Consider the following 14,297-nt stretch of genomic DNA (forward strand, 5'->3'; position numbering starts at 1 on the left):
CCATCCCTATTTTTACTTTATCAGTGATTTTTTTAAAAAGCAGGCTAATCTGGTAATTATAACAACAATATACAATAGAAAAGCTTTCAATAATTAATCTGTACTATGAACAGACACAGCAATAGTACCATCAAAAGCAAAATTATCAGTAGACTAAAGAAAGGACCCATGATGATAAAAATTCATTGTCTGTCTTTGCTCAACACTCAATTTTTTTGACGAAACTGATTTATTTCATTTATGGATTACTGTATACATAAAAATTATTCAGCTTTCCATTAAGATCTTTATTTTTCCCTAGCATTATTCATTACTTATTAATCATGCAAAATGGTATACTGTACTTAAAACTGGTTTACGATGGTCTCTTACAAGAGAGTATTTTATACGTGTTTGTGAGTTTGCAACTTACTACAATTGTCATGTTTCACATACCATTTGACAGGGCATTCTTTTTATTGTCACATGGTATATGGAAAACAAAAATATGAAAACTTCTAAATATAAAAATTTATCGTGAATTTTGTTTCATTGATAAATATTTTTTTTCCATCTTTATTTCAGAATTTTTTTTTTACAAAACCTACTTATTAAATTTAGGCAGAAATACTATACTGGGAATCACTGTAACCTGGGGAATTAGTATGCATTTTTACTAGAATCTGTAAAAAAAAGGCTGAGGACTCTTGGACAGTGTGGGAGCAATGGGCCACAAGAATCACAGGGAATGAACACCAAGGTAACATGCACAGATTTACCGATCTTGGGGCTTTCTATGCCCTTCCGACTTTACCACTTTCACTTTCCCATGGGCATAAGCTTTTAAAGCTATTTTCTTGGTTTAAGTTGCACTGAAGGGATAAACCACTCGGGTCACTGGCACCAGATAAATTGGGATCCCAGTAGCCTTAGCTACAAGCTCCCTCCAAAATGATATCAAGAGCTTACCTGGAAGACCTGTGGTCACTCGTCAGCGGTCTGCAAGGAAGTTTCAAGCATGTGCTGAGAGGGGCAATCACCTCATACTTCCCCAACCCTAAAAAAATTCCCAAAACTAGATCCGAGTTCTTCATGACAACAAAACATACTCCATCAAGCCAGGGGCATATATACCCAGAAACAGCAAACAGAGAAGTCAACGAGAAGCTTCAAGTGCTAAACAGTCTCATCAGGATTGTCGTGGGCATTGCCAAAAATAATGCCAAAGACGACTTAGCCTTCCTATTCCTAAAAGAACATACCTGCTCTAAAGGGGGAGAATTTCAAACAATCATGCCCTTAAGAATCAGAGAAAGGAACCTCACTGATGCAGTGTCCCTCTTTCACTAACATTCCTATAATATTAACAAGACAAAACATTCAAAATTACGAAGTAATTTGTATTTCTCCTAAACCATGCAAACCTGAGACCTTTTAATGACTTCAGCGAAGCTGGGACACCTGTTAAAACTTTTAATGAGATCGTAGTACCAGCTTGGGGTGGCAGGTAAGCCCTGCACATCCGCCAGGTAGTGTAACTTAAAGGTCTCATGTTTGTATAGTTGGGGAAAATCCCAATTACTTTTAAAATTTGTGATTTATTCCCACACGTAATACAACCTTCAACCTTTAATAGGAGACTAATCCTTAAAAGAGAGGAACTCCATAAAACTAATGTAACTACACTTTAGTCAACGTCCTTACAACCTGAGAATGGATATGTCACAGGCGTTAGGCTAGATATTTATCAGGAGCCTGGAAGGCGATAATGAAAAAATCTATATTATTGATTGATTGATTTCAAGTTTTCAGGCATCCTGACATCTGAGGTCATTGACGCTGATATCATTTATTTCATATAAAAATTGAAAGAATATTCAATTAAAACCAGAAAAGTTGAATGTCATTATAGAAATTGAATAGTTTTCAGAAGACCTGCTTCTGGAATAAATCTAAAAATACCGGCTCACATAGTAGGACACATCTTGTCCAAGAACCTTGGCAAGGATGAACCTGCCATCCTTGCCTCGAGCTTCAAACAGATATCTATTTCTTAATTTGTTATAATTAGGGTATTCGGTCAACAAATGCCTCACTGTTAAATGTACTAAACAGTCATCGCATTACAGTTGGTATTGGCCCTTCAGAAGAATCTCATGTGTCAACCAAGTGTGACCAATATGGAGACGACAAAGAATCTTCTCCCACTTTCGGGGGATCATGTTATACCTCCAAGGAGATATGACATTTGTTACTTCTCTCATTTTATTGCCATCTACACTATCCCAATGCTGTTGCCATTTATTACAAAACAATTTCTTGCTGTTAGGTAGGATATCATTACAGGGAATGGGATACCTTCTTGGTAGCAACTCGGATCCAGCATTCTTCGCCAGTAAATCTGCCTTCTCATTCCCAGACACTACATGTGTTGGAACCCAACAAAATCAAACCATTAAACATCTCCGTCCAATATTAAAAAGCCATTCTAAAATCTTTAAAACTACAGGGTTACTAGAATTAAAAACTTCTAAAGCTTGAAGAACACTCCTTGCATCACTAAAAATTGTAAAATTACCCTCCTTTTCCTATGCTATTTTCTGAATAACAGTTAGTATGTCATACAGTTCGGCAGTAAATATGAAAGCTGTGAGAGAAATACACCTCTATAATTAAAACTATTACTATATACTCCAAATTCAACGTCAGCATCAAATTTGGAGCCATCAGTATATGTAAAGGTCGATCCCCTATATTCTGCAACATGCTCCATAAAAAGTTCAAGGTAAAAAAAGACTGTCACATGGTGCTGTTTGGAAGCAAAGGCTTCACAAATAGAGGACTCATCATATCAACAAATCAGTCATTGAGTGCATTTTTCTGAATCCACATTGTATGGGTGATAAAATACCCTTCTTTACAAGGTACCATATCAGTCTTACATTAACCATCTTTGCCATGATTTTAAACAAACAAGATGTCAATGCAATTGGCCTATAATTTGCTGCTAAAAACTTGTCCTTACCGGGTTTTAAAAAGGCTAAAATATTGGCTAGTTCCCAAACACTTGGATAACTATGATCATGCCATATTCTATTAATAATGCTTAACCTGTTAAGCGTCACCCACGTGATAAACCATTCACCACGATCTACTCGGTACCGCCTTCAACTGCATATTCTGTTCATGACTTTAATTGCCTTTTTCAAGCCGTCAGTCTCGTGATATTACGTTTACTCGTATAGTAAGTATAGGATCACCACTTGGCAACACTTTCAGCATATGGGGGCTGTAAATAGAAACTTATATCATGTCTGGCAACTATTTTTCTGAAGGTAGCTTGATGTTAGAAAACTGGTTTCCTATCAGTGCACTTCGGGCGTTCATGCTGAAGTGGTTGTTTGTTGTTCCTTTTGTAATGAACGGTCTAAAGAGGAAGGTTATTTCTTTAGATGAAATAAATGATATTCTTGTTGAGGAATTTGATAATGATAACCTGTTTGATAATGAGAGCACTAGTTCTGAATCCTCCAGTGATGAGTATATTGAAGAAACAAAGTTTTCTTTCGATGCCGAAAGCGAAAATGACTTCTCATTACCGAATGACTGGACAATGAGATTTCACAAAACTATATAGGAAAGGAAACGCCAAAGAGAGAGAGAGAGAGAGAGAGAGAGAGAGAGAGAGAGAGAGAGAGAGAGAGAGAGAGAGAGAGAGACTTATCCCTTTACTTTTGTTGCTTATCCCGGCGTAAGATTTACGATTGAAGATAAAAAGAACCCATTAGAATATTCAGTATTATGTAGCCATTTGAAATGAAATAGTAGTATTAATTGTTTTTTTTACTCTCCTATTTAATTAATATCCCTACTTTTAACTATAAATACGAATTATAAGCATAAAGAAATGATATTACCTTTGAAAAATTATCATTAGTGAAATGACCGCTCAGGGCAAAAAAAGCGTGACAGTACGTTAGCGGCAACCTGGTCCAGGGGGGACGTTTAACAGGTTAAAATAAATAACTTTATATTTAAAGGGACATGTTTAATCATTGCATATGGAATTCCATCAGGTCCAGGGGCTGTATCGTTACACGTAGCAAGTGCAGAATCAAATTCTCATTCAGTAAAAGGAGAATTGTATGACTCTTCCTTTTTTGTTGTGAAATTTAAATTTTCTTTTCTTCAATGTTCTTATACTGGTGACCAGGAGCTGCTTCACACTTGCATGATACATTTGAAAAATGGTTAGCCAGGGCATTGCTAACTCCAGTTGCTCCAGTCATATACTGACCATTTACCCTTAACACTAGTGGTGGGCTTGGGATGAATTTGCCTATTATCTTTTTCGCTTTCCTCCACACATATGATGTTGGTGTTCTACTGTTAATGGAGGAAACAGAGGAAACAAATGACACCCAAGACTGGCGCATAGCTTCTTTCATGGAATGACGGACTTGTGCTCTACATTTCTTGTATATGAATAAATTTTACTCAGTAGGGCACCTGCGCAATCGAGTTAAAGACTTTCTTGTGGCTCTGTGCAAGGCAGTTAGTTCTGATGACCACCAGGGGACTGGTCGTCGTTTGAATATCACTGTTGTTTTGGGGATGGAATTGACTCCTGCTGTGTGAAGAGTTACATTAAATAAGTCCATGGCATCATCAACACTTTCTAACGGTTCTGCATTTCCTTCAATTTCACTTAGCTCCCGAAATCTATCCCAGTCCGCCTTGTCAAGATTCCATTGTGGCAATCTCTGTAAAGATGGACCATTGTTGGTGTTATTTATAATGATTGGTGCATGATCACTAGTATGCCAATCATCAAATGTTCTCCAATTAAAATCGAGAAGACAGTTAAGAGCTTGCAACTGATAGGTCAATGCAGGACAAGCAACCTGTCTGAACATGAAAGTGTGTGGGCTCTCCAGTATTAAGGAGTCCTACATCTTCATTCTCCAAAATTGATGAAATAATATTACCCCTTACATTTGCCAAGACATCACCCCATAAAGGATGTCTACAATTAAGATCTAGTAAGAGAAAAGGTTGTGGGAGTTGTTTAATCACCTCTACTATATTACCATATGAGATGTTATAATTTGGAGGCAAGTAACGAGAACCGAATGTGTATTTTCTCCCTATACAACCACTGCCTGCAGAGGGGTACAGATAGATAAAGATATTTAGGTTACATCTCAAAAAATGTATATAAGACTTCCCCCATGGCTCCCTGCTCGTTGATCATATGGTGTCCTATAGCTATAGGTCAAGGAGTATTAGCATCGAGCTTGCTCTCCTGTAGACATACAGTTATAGGGGAGTGCTCACGAGCAGCTCAAGTTCTTCATATTTCACCCTTAAAACCTGGCAATTCCATTGCAGAATGGAGGAAAAAACTATGGTTTATTTTTTGAAGACACCTTGGATGAAGTCTTCCCATTGGCAATATTTGATCTAACAAATTTCCAGGTGGTATCTCTAGAGAGAATCTTGATATATTGGGTTTTGTGTTCGTCTTTTTCTTTGTGTCCTTTTGATCTAATTGTTGAGGAGAATAGTGGACCTCAACTTGAATTTCTGATTTATTCAAGTTACCTTCCAGTTGATCAGAAACATCAGTAGACATGACATCATATTAATTTCAAGTTGTGACTTTAATGTTTCTTATGGTAGGAGGCGAGAGAGATGGAGGTCTCTCTCTCTTTCTATTAAGAGGTTGTGAGCTGTCAAGTTTTTGCACCTTCCCCACTACAGGTTCACCAGGTAAATTGATTTCAAGTGGAACCTCCATCAGATCAGGCAAGGATACGGCCTGAGAGAGGTTTGTACTATTGTTTACAAGATGGTTTTTGAATACTTTTCAGATCTTTACGGATGTTTTGATTTGCCTACAATTTCTGGATATAGATTTTATATGGGACTTTCAACCTCTTCAATTACTTTCATTTGTTTCTTTATATTAGAAGTGGTAACATAATTTTTTTCCGTGTGCTTTGGCAAGTTTTTCTTCAGAACCATTGAAAAAGGTTGCCCTGGTCTTATCTGCTTTTCATGAGCTATTTTACGAGCCTCTTTAAAAGTAACCCTTTCCATGGTCCTAATGGCCTGAATTTCTTTCTCAAAAATAAACTTAACACAGCTTTTAGATATGCTGGGTGTGCTTTCCCAAAATGTATGCAATTTGGATTTTCTATGCATACTCCATGACTATTTTTTCCACTGTTAGCACAAACAGCTGGCTTATTATTTAGCTTTTCCTTGCATTTCTAGCTTAAATTGCCATACATTTGGCAATGATAACATCGCAATGGTGAAGGGATATATGATTTCACCTTCAAAGATAGCAAACCAGCTTCAAAAACATTTGATAATCTGCATTGATCAAATGTTATAATCAAAGTAGCAAGAGGAAAACGTTGTTCTCCAACTCTCTTTCTCATTCTGACTACTTTTACTACTCCTTGACTTTTCAGTTCATCCTTAATTTCTTTTTCCTATTTCCCTGTTAGCTTTAAAAACATTTACACGTTCATGTCTTCCATTTTCAAATTCTAAAATAAAAAATTTCTCATAATTCACTACTTCATAGTGACCAGGTAATACTTCTACTTTTCTATATTTTTCTGTACTGTCATCATTTCTCACTCTCTCTCTCTTCTTCTCTAGTGTTTTCTTATCATTTTTCACATGACATGAATAAGGTTCTAATGTTACAATATTAGAACCTGAGTTGGAGCTGTCTGTACTAAGGTCCATGTTTGTATTTTCCAGGTCGTCAACAGAGGGGTGGGTTTTTTGGTATGAGCAAGCCGGGTTATCCACTTCTTATCGAAGGATGTCACTCCTCCTATCCCATGTGGCCCAACACGAGAAGAGGCTTCAGCGGGGACCAGTCCTCTATTAGAGAGGGGCTGCCTCTCTTAAGGTGGGTGTACACTGGTCAGTGGGGGTAGTTAGCCCCTCCCACCGGCGACTACAGTGCCTGGCGTCACCCATTATCCGCAAATATGGGTGATTTGAAACCAGATCACTGGAGCCCGACTCTTAACAGACTTAGTCTGCACCTAATGGCGTTTGCCAGAGGGTGATGGTATCTAAATTGATACAGGTTGACATTGAATGCCGTCCATCCCACACTGCGCCAAATCCAAAGCAGCAGCCAAAGTATAATCAAACAAGCCAAAGTCGTCAACAAGATCAAGCCCAAACGGAAGAGATGGGCGAATAAAAGAAATAACCAACAGGGAAAGAGAAAGTACTGACTGATTTAGTTGGATCAACAATTGGGCACCAAGGTCCAGTGGGAAAGCAGTTCTCACTGTTCATTAGAGCCCAGCTGCTAATCCTTAAGCCGCCCATCCTTGTCAAGGCTTCAGCATCTGGGGGGGCTTGTTCGTTCAGAGTATTTATCGATTTAGATCACGTATTGTTCACTTACTGTTAAATCATCACTGTTGTAGGATTGCTTAAATAAGAAAGTCTTCAGTTTCCTCTTGAAAGCCTTAATGTCCTCAATCATTCGAATGTTTCGTGGGAGCTTATTATACAGTCTCGGGGCCGTATATTTAAAGGCTTTGGAGCCTAAAGTAGACATATATCTATGTTCCAACAGTTTGAAGCCATCTGTAACTATTCTCCTGTCGACATGATTTGTTGGCTACGCAATATGTAGCAATTCTCTTGAGCATTTTGGACGACCGGTTCTGATAACTTGGTGGGTTATCGTACACATTTTAAATTCAATTCTCGCTTTAATCGGCAGCCAGTGTAAATCGATTTGTATAGGGGTGATCCTTTCTCTAGGTGGGACACATCAGTCTTGCTCCTCTGTTTATTATGTTTTGTAATTTCTTAAGTTGCCCTTTTGGTAAATTGTAATAGAGTTGCAGTAGTCAATTCTGGTAATAACACAGTTTATCACAAGTTTCTTTACAGAATTTTTGTCTAGGTACTTTTTTACAAGAGCAATATTTCTTAGATGATAAACAGCAGCTTTTATTACATTATTCATTTGAGCCTTTAGAGACAGGTTACAGTCAAGAAATACACCTAGATCTCAAACTTTACTAGATATCGGCAGAGTCATTATTTATGTTCATTTGAATATCACCCAAGTTTCTTACACTGTTTCTCTTACCCACCACCATAAATTCAGTTTTGTTCTCATTTAATTTTAGTTGTTTAAATGTCATCCATTCTCTAACACTATCAAGGATTCAGTTTAGAGTTTCAGTAGTGTCATCTATATCATTTATGGAATAGTATAATTGTGTCATCCGCAAATAGTTTGAGCTTCATGCCATGCCTTTGTAGTATTTTCGATCGACCAATAGTATAGATACAGAATAAGATTGGGCCAAGCACACTCCTCTGGGGTACCCCTCTGTTTAAGGGTTCATATGATGAATAAAAGTTTCCAATTTGTACACAGTAATTTCTACCAACTAAATAGTCTTTTAGGTATTCGAAGGTTTGATCTTCAACGTCGATGGACCGTAAATCATTTAGTAGCAGTTCATACACAACTGTATCAAAAGCAGCACTGAGATCGAGCAGTATCAAAATACTACATTTATTTTCATCCATCATTTCCAGCATATCATTTACAATAGAGCAGATGGCTGTCTCTGTAGAGTATAATTTTCTGTAAGCAGATTGGTTGTCAGGCAAAACTTCTATTACTTCTAAGAGATTGACTAGTTGTTCAAAAATTACACATTTAAGCACTTTTGAGACAAAGGATAGATTTGAAATAGGTCTATATGAGCTTAATTCCTGGTAGTCCAGTGCATTTTTCAGAACTGGTGTGACTATAGCCATTTTCTCAGATTTAGGAAACTTACATTCATCAATGCTTGCATTTGCTATTCTCATTATTATTCTGGCTATACTAGAAAAGTTTCTCTCTCCAATTATTTCAGATATTGGCATAGGATCGATCGCAGTTTGTTTTCTTTGCTCTCTTGATAATTCTGGTGATGTCATCTTGTGTTATGTTGTTAAATTGTATTAATTTTTTCTGTGTGCCTAGTGTATCATTAATCTGATGTTGAGTATTTACAAATGACCTGATAATATTTTCAATTTTGTTTTCAAATAATACTAGAAAATTGTTTGTTAGTTCCTGGTCACTGTATCCATCAGATAGCTACTTTACTTTTACATTTCCCATTATACCATTCAGGAGATGATATAACTTATATGTCTGTTGTTGCTTCAACAACCTTTCTCTTATAGTATTCACCTTTTTTCCATCTTAGTAGGTAGTTATATTGACATACAGCAGTTTTGTATTCTACCCAAGTACTTTCACATTTTAACCTATTCCACTTTTTTTTTTTTTTTTTTTTTTTTTTTTTACCAAAGTCTCTCCATCAAACCAAGGAGATTTGTTTTTTAAAGTTATAGTCTTTTCCATTGGTGAGCACATGGTATCATATTCACTTTTACTCACTTTATTATAAGTGGTCGTAAGACAGTTAACACACTTAGCTCCTAACAGACGTTGGTCATCATGATTACGGTTAATGTTGATAGCATCATTTATTTTGTTTGTAACTTCTTCAATAAATACGGTAGGAGAAAAATTTGATTTATGTCAAAAATTAATTTCTTTACTAATGCATGTTTCTGTAGAGGTAGACGAAACGTAATAAGTTTGGGTACTGGGGAGATAGTACATTTCTCTTGAACTTTCATATCAAATACAATATTATTCATGTCATCACTTAAAACTAAGTCGAACGTATGCCCAGTTAAAGTAGTTGTACAGTCGATATTATTCACTAGTCGATATGATTCTAATAACTCACTAAATGCCAAAGCATCAGGATTTGATGCGTCATCCATCCAAAAATTTAAGTCTCCACATATAACTAATTTTTTGGGCTCAAGCCATGACGTCCTGATGGAAGGTTCCTTCAGTAGCTTCCTGAGGGTATATATGACTACAGTAGATATTCCCAGAGAATTAAACTAAAGGTTTCACAGAATTCTAACTTCAGGCGCGAGTACCCGTAAGGTTTCCCTTTTGGATATCGTATATCAACAGGGGACGTATGCCTGACACGCCACATGGCTATCTGCACCCCACATAGCGTTTACGCTTCGAGGGGGAAGGTGTGGCAAGTTATAGGAGGGGCCGTTGCAAAGTTCTCCTCCTGTGTTACTGTTACGGTACCGAGTGACGTAAACAAACGGCCGCCATAGCTGTCCGCCATCTTGACAAACGTCACATCCGCCCGCGTCACTCCTTCTGATGTAGCGTTTCCATAGTGAGTGTATTTTCCAGGTATTCGCTAATTTTTCGCATTATGTCGCAATCTTCAGCCTCGCCTTCTTCTGGAAAGTTGAGTACCATATTCTTGTATTGTATAAATAAGCTCTAGCCATAAAGTAACAATTTTTTATCCTTAAATCTTGTGTTTTGTGGCGGAGCTGTGCCCTAACCGGAGGCGTCAAGTTGCGACGCTGCTGTCCGCCTCGCATACTTTATTTAGTGAACCAGGACAGCATTCCTGGTCTTATAACTAATTAAACAAAATTAGTTATTTAGTCTTCATTGCTAGGAATTAGTTATATTATGCCGATAGTATTCCTTCAGCAAACATAGTTAGCCGAACCCTATGCTAGATTGCTAGCCTAGCCCCTAGGCTTGATGCCTAAGTGTTCATGTTTACTTCCTGCTGGATATAATAAGTGTTCCTAGTGTTATATTACGAAATGAAGATTTAGGCATTTATACATACAAGACTCAGTGATTGCACATATGTTTTATCGCCTTCAAGGAAGTATACAAGGGGTTTCGGTGATCTTACAGTCGACTCCCCTACCCCTAACCTAACGTTAGGGTTCTTGTATGCTTCCTCACCTCCCCAGTTACCTTTATTAAGGTAACCCCTCCCTCTGTGGTAGCCTAGGCTACATCCTAACCCTCCTTACCCTGAATAGCATTCGGGTAGGTTAGGCTAGGATTGTTCTTCCCTTCTTCTTGCCATTGTTCATGGCTTGAGTCTGGGACAGAACCTCAGAGTACCAGTCATTCACCCAAGCTCACCATTAGGAGAATGTTTTCCTCCTTCTGGTCCTTGCTAGAGGTTGAAGGTGGAGGGGCTCTGCCCTTCCCCCTAGTCCACACTTCGTAGGGTTACGACCCTTCCTCCCTGTGGCCTAGCGACTTGTCCTACCCCTGTCTTTCCTGGTTTGGGAGACTAGTTCTCCTAGCCTAGGTTAGGCAGTTCATGGGATTCTGTTTCTTTATAGTTTAGGACAGGACACCAGTGCTGTACCTATGCTGAGCTAACCTACCCTATGCTGGAGAGTGGTCTTTTCTTACCTAGTTAGGCTAGCCCTGAACAGATTCCCTTCCCCTGGGAGTGCCGGTGGGTGCTACGACAGCCCCCCCCCCCCCCACACTCCCTCTCAGAACCCTTTCCCCTTCCCCCCTTTCCCTTTTGTGTTGGCTCGCCATCACACCCTTGTCCGCCGTCCTACAACTCCACCACTTGCCGGTGGGTTGTGGAGCCGGTTGGGTCCTTTCGTTGGTTAGTCCGTACTGCTACGCTTCCCGCATATAGTCGTACTATGGGATAGCCTTCGGCGGTCGGTCTGCCGGCGGAGGACCTCCCTTCCTTGAGTGTTCTTCGGTCCTCCCTTGAGCTGCCTCTGGCATTATAGCCAGCTGCCGGCTCTTTGCCGCCGGATGAAAGGTGCGCCCTTCCCTTTCATTTGAATACTCCTTCCGGAGGTAGATTGGAATGGGTACTGGGTATTACCCCTCCCTCTCTTCCCTCCTATCCTATCCCTCTCTCTAACCTAGTGTCGGTCCACTGCCGTCTCTGCCCTGCCGGCGCTGACCGTCAGCATCTTCGGTGCCCCACCTGTCTCATTGAATGATGTCATTGTTGGTCTACCGTTGCCGGCCACCTACCGGCTGCCCGGGGGACGCCGACTTGCCGGCGATCTGCCATTATCTAAGGTGTCATCCTTTCTCTCTGCCACATAGCCTGTCGGCTGGGAAGCATCCATCTTCAATGGTGATCTGCTGGCACCAGACGAGCCTGCGGCAAGCCATCCGGCTGCCGGCACCAGACGAGCCTCCAGCACGCCATCAGGCTGCTGGCGCTACTAGTTTTGGCTTTACAGTGGACAGTCGCTCCTCTCTCCTGCCGGCTCAGTGCCGGCAGCTATTATTATGCAACTATGGATAATAGCCAGTACACCTATGGTATGCCTATACCTTAGACTGAAAACTATTGTGTATAGTTGTACAGTAAGACATTTTCCAGCATATTCTGTGCATCCTTGCGCAGTCTCTTGCCGGGACCTACCCGCTAAAGGGGCTTAGCTTATCCCCTTTTTCTCTCTATAATCTGAATGAATTAAATTTCCCCATCCCTGTATTTAATTCCCCAGAGGAAGCCTACACTTGGCCCATCCGTAACGGATGTCCTTCCTCTTCCTGGGACCCATATCGGCTCTACGGAATTAATTACAGTGTGAGGTCGCGGCAATTGGCTGGGCGGGAGTCACAAATATGTGTCTTTCCTACTTCCTTTCTAGCTTACCTATCCTAAGCTTATACACAAATGGAATCTTATAAGTTACTAACTTAATCCTAATCTAAGATTAATGTAAGTCATGTGGTATTGACTTCCAAGTACTCATTCTCTTTTCTTTTACAGGAGGAATACGTGAAGTGTGAGAGCGCCTTCTGTGGTGTTCGTCGCCCTGACTTCTACGGCCACCTGGCGTGCCGGACCCACGCTGGCTGGTCAACCAAGAAGGGGATCCTTCGGTATTGGGGTCCTCAGGTCAGTTCCGTCTGCAAGGGCATGCTTGATAAGGCGTTTGACAACCCTCCGTCCGCGGAGGCCAGTGACAACGTCCGAGGGAAACTGCGCAAGTGGGTGCACGGTTTTCAGAAAAACGCACGGGGCCTTATCTCCCTAATGAGAAGATGAGGGCCTTACTCCTCCCTAAGGCATCTGTTGATGCCATGATCCCTAAGGATGAGATCCCCTGCCATGATCCCTAAGGATGAGATCCCCTGCGTCCAACTAACGGTCAAACTGAATGCTGAGGCCGCTCTCCAGTTGTCTCATTCACGAAGTGGAGAGGATGTCGGATGTGTCCGAAGATACTGAAAGGACCCTCATGGCTGAAGGGTCGAGAAGACGAAGAGGATCAGGTGGAGTTCCCTGATTCCGAGGGCGAGATCTCCCGTGCGCCCTCTGCGGCTTCTGTCGTGGTTGAGGAGCCAGTCCCCTCTACATCTGCCCCTCCGATACCTGTGGTACCGGGCACCCAGGATACCATCCAGGCTTTGGTGGCATTCCTGGACGATAAGTTCCGCAAAGGTCATGAGGACCTTAAAAAGGAAATATTGAGCATTAAGAAGCAGCCGAAGAAGATCTGCGTCAAGGATCTTCCCTCCTGCTCAGTAACAAATCCCTGGAGGCATGCAGAACACATGGCAATCACGACCGGATGCATCTTCATTAACTACAAATTAGGTGCCGTCCCCCTTGAAGAGGTGGAGTTCTGCCCTAGCTTTGACGCCTACCCGGACTGTTACATCCGTCTCGAGTCCGAGCCAGTTTCCAAGGAGGAGACCGAACCTAAGGAGGTCATCGTACTTGAGCACTCCAAGGCTCAAGCTATGCTGGCTGATAGCCTTAAGAGTAAAGGCTTTACTAACTCCGAGATGCCGGCGTTGAGCAAGAAGTACCCGTTCTTTCTTGCTCCTCCCACCACGGTCTTTCCCTTTACGGAAAAGGACCTGAATGTTGTCTTGAAGGCGGTGGAAGAAGGAAAGCCCTTCCCTACAATAGAGGAGTGTACGCCTCTCTCCCTCGCCCTACCTCCCGATGATAAAAGCTGGAAGCCTCCCCAAGTTCCATGATCACCTTTTACTTCGGGAACAAGACACCAAAGAAAGGCTGGCTGCCTACCTGTCTCTTCAAGTACAACTTGAAGCAATGGCCGGGGATGTTCGAGTCCCAGGCTACTAAATGTTTCTCGCTAAGTCCCCCCTTGCCACTTTGATGAAGGACTTGTACAGCTTCATAAAGGCCCGGAGAGCCTGTAGAGAGTTCGTGTTCGCAGATGCTACTGTAAAACACGAACCCCGGAAACTGATCTCCTCCAACATCTGGGGCAAATACCTCTTTCCAGTGGATCTGGTAAAAGAGATTGCGGACAAAGCTGCCACTGAGAATAGGAACCTTCTCGATAAGTGGGGCATGTCCCGAAAGGAGAAATCTTCTCAGGATGAAGGTCCGCAACCTAAGAAGAAGTCCAACAAGCCC

The 14,297-nt window shown here is 41.0% G+C and overlaps 1 protein-coding gene across 5 annotated transcripts in view; it reads right to left on the minus strand.

Moving 5' to 3' along the window:
• Positions 1 to 14,297, minus strand: part of LOC137650085 (uncharacterized) — a 513,271-nt gene that overhangs the window by 73,749 nt on the left and 425,225 nt on the right. The gene's annotated exons all lie outside the window — the stretch shown is intronic.

Source organism: Palaemon carinicauda, chromosome 11 (assembly GCF_036898095.1).
Source record: "Palaemon carinicauda isolate YSFRI2023 chromosome 11, ASM3689809v2, whole genome shotgun sequence".
In the NCBI taxonomy this organism is placed as follows: domain Eukaryota; kingdom Metazoa; phylum Arthropoda; class Malacostraca; order Decapoda; family Palaemonidae; genus Palaemon; species Palaemon carinicauda.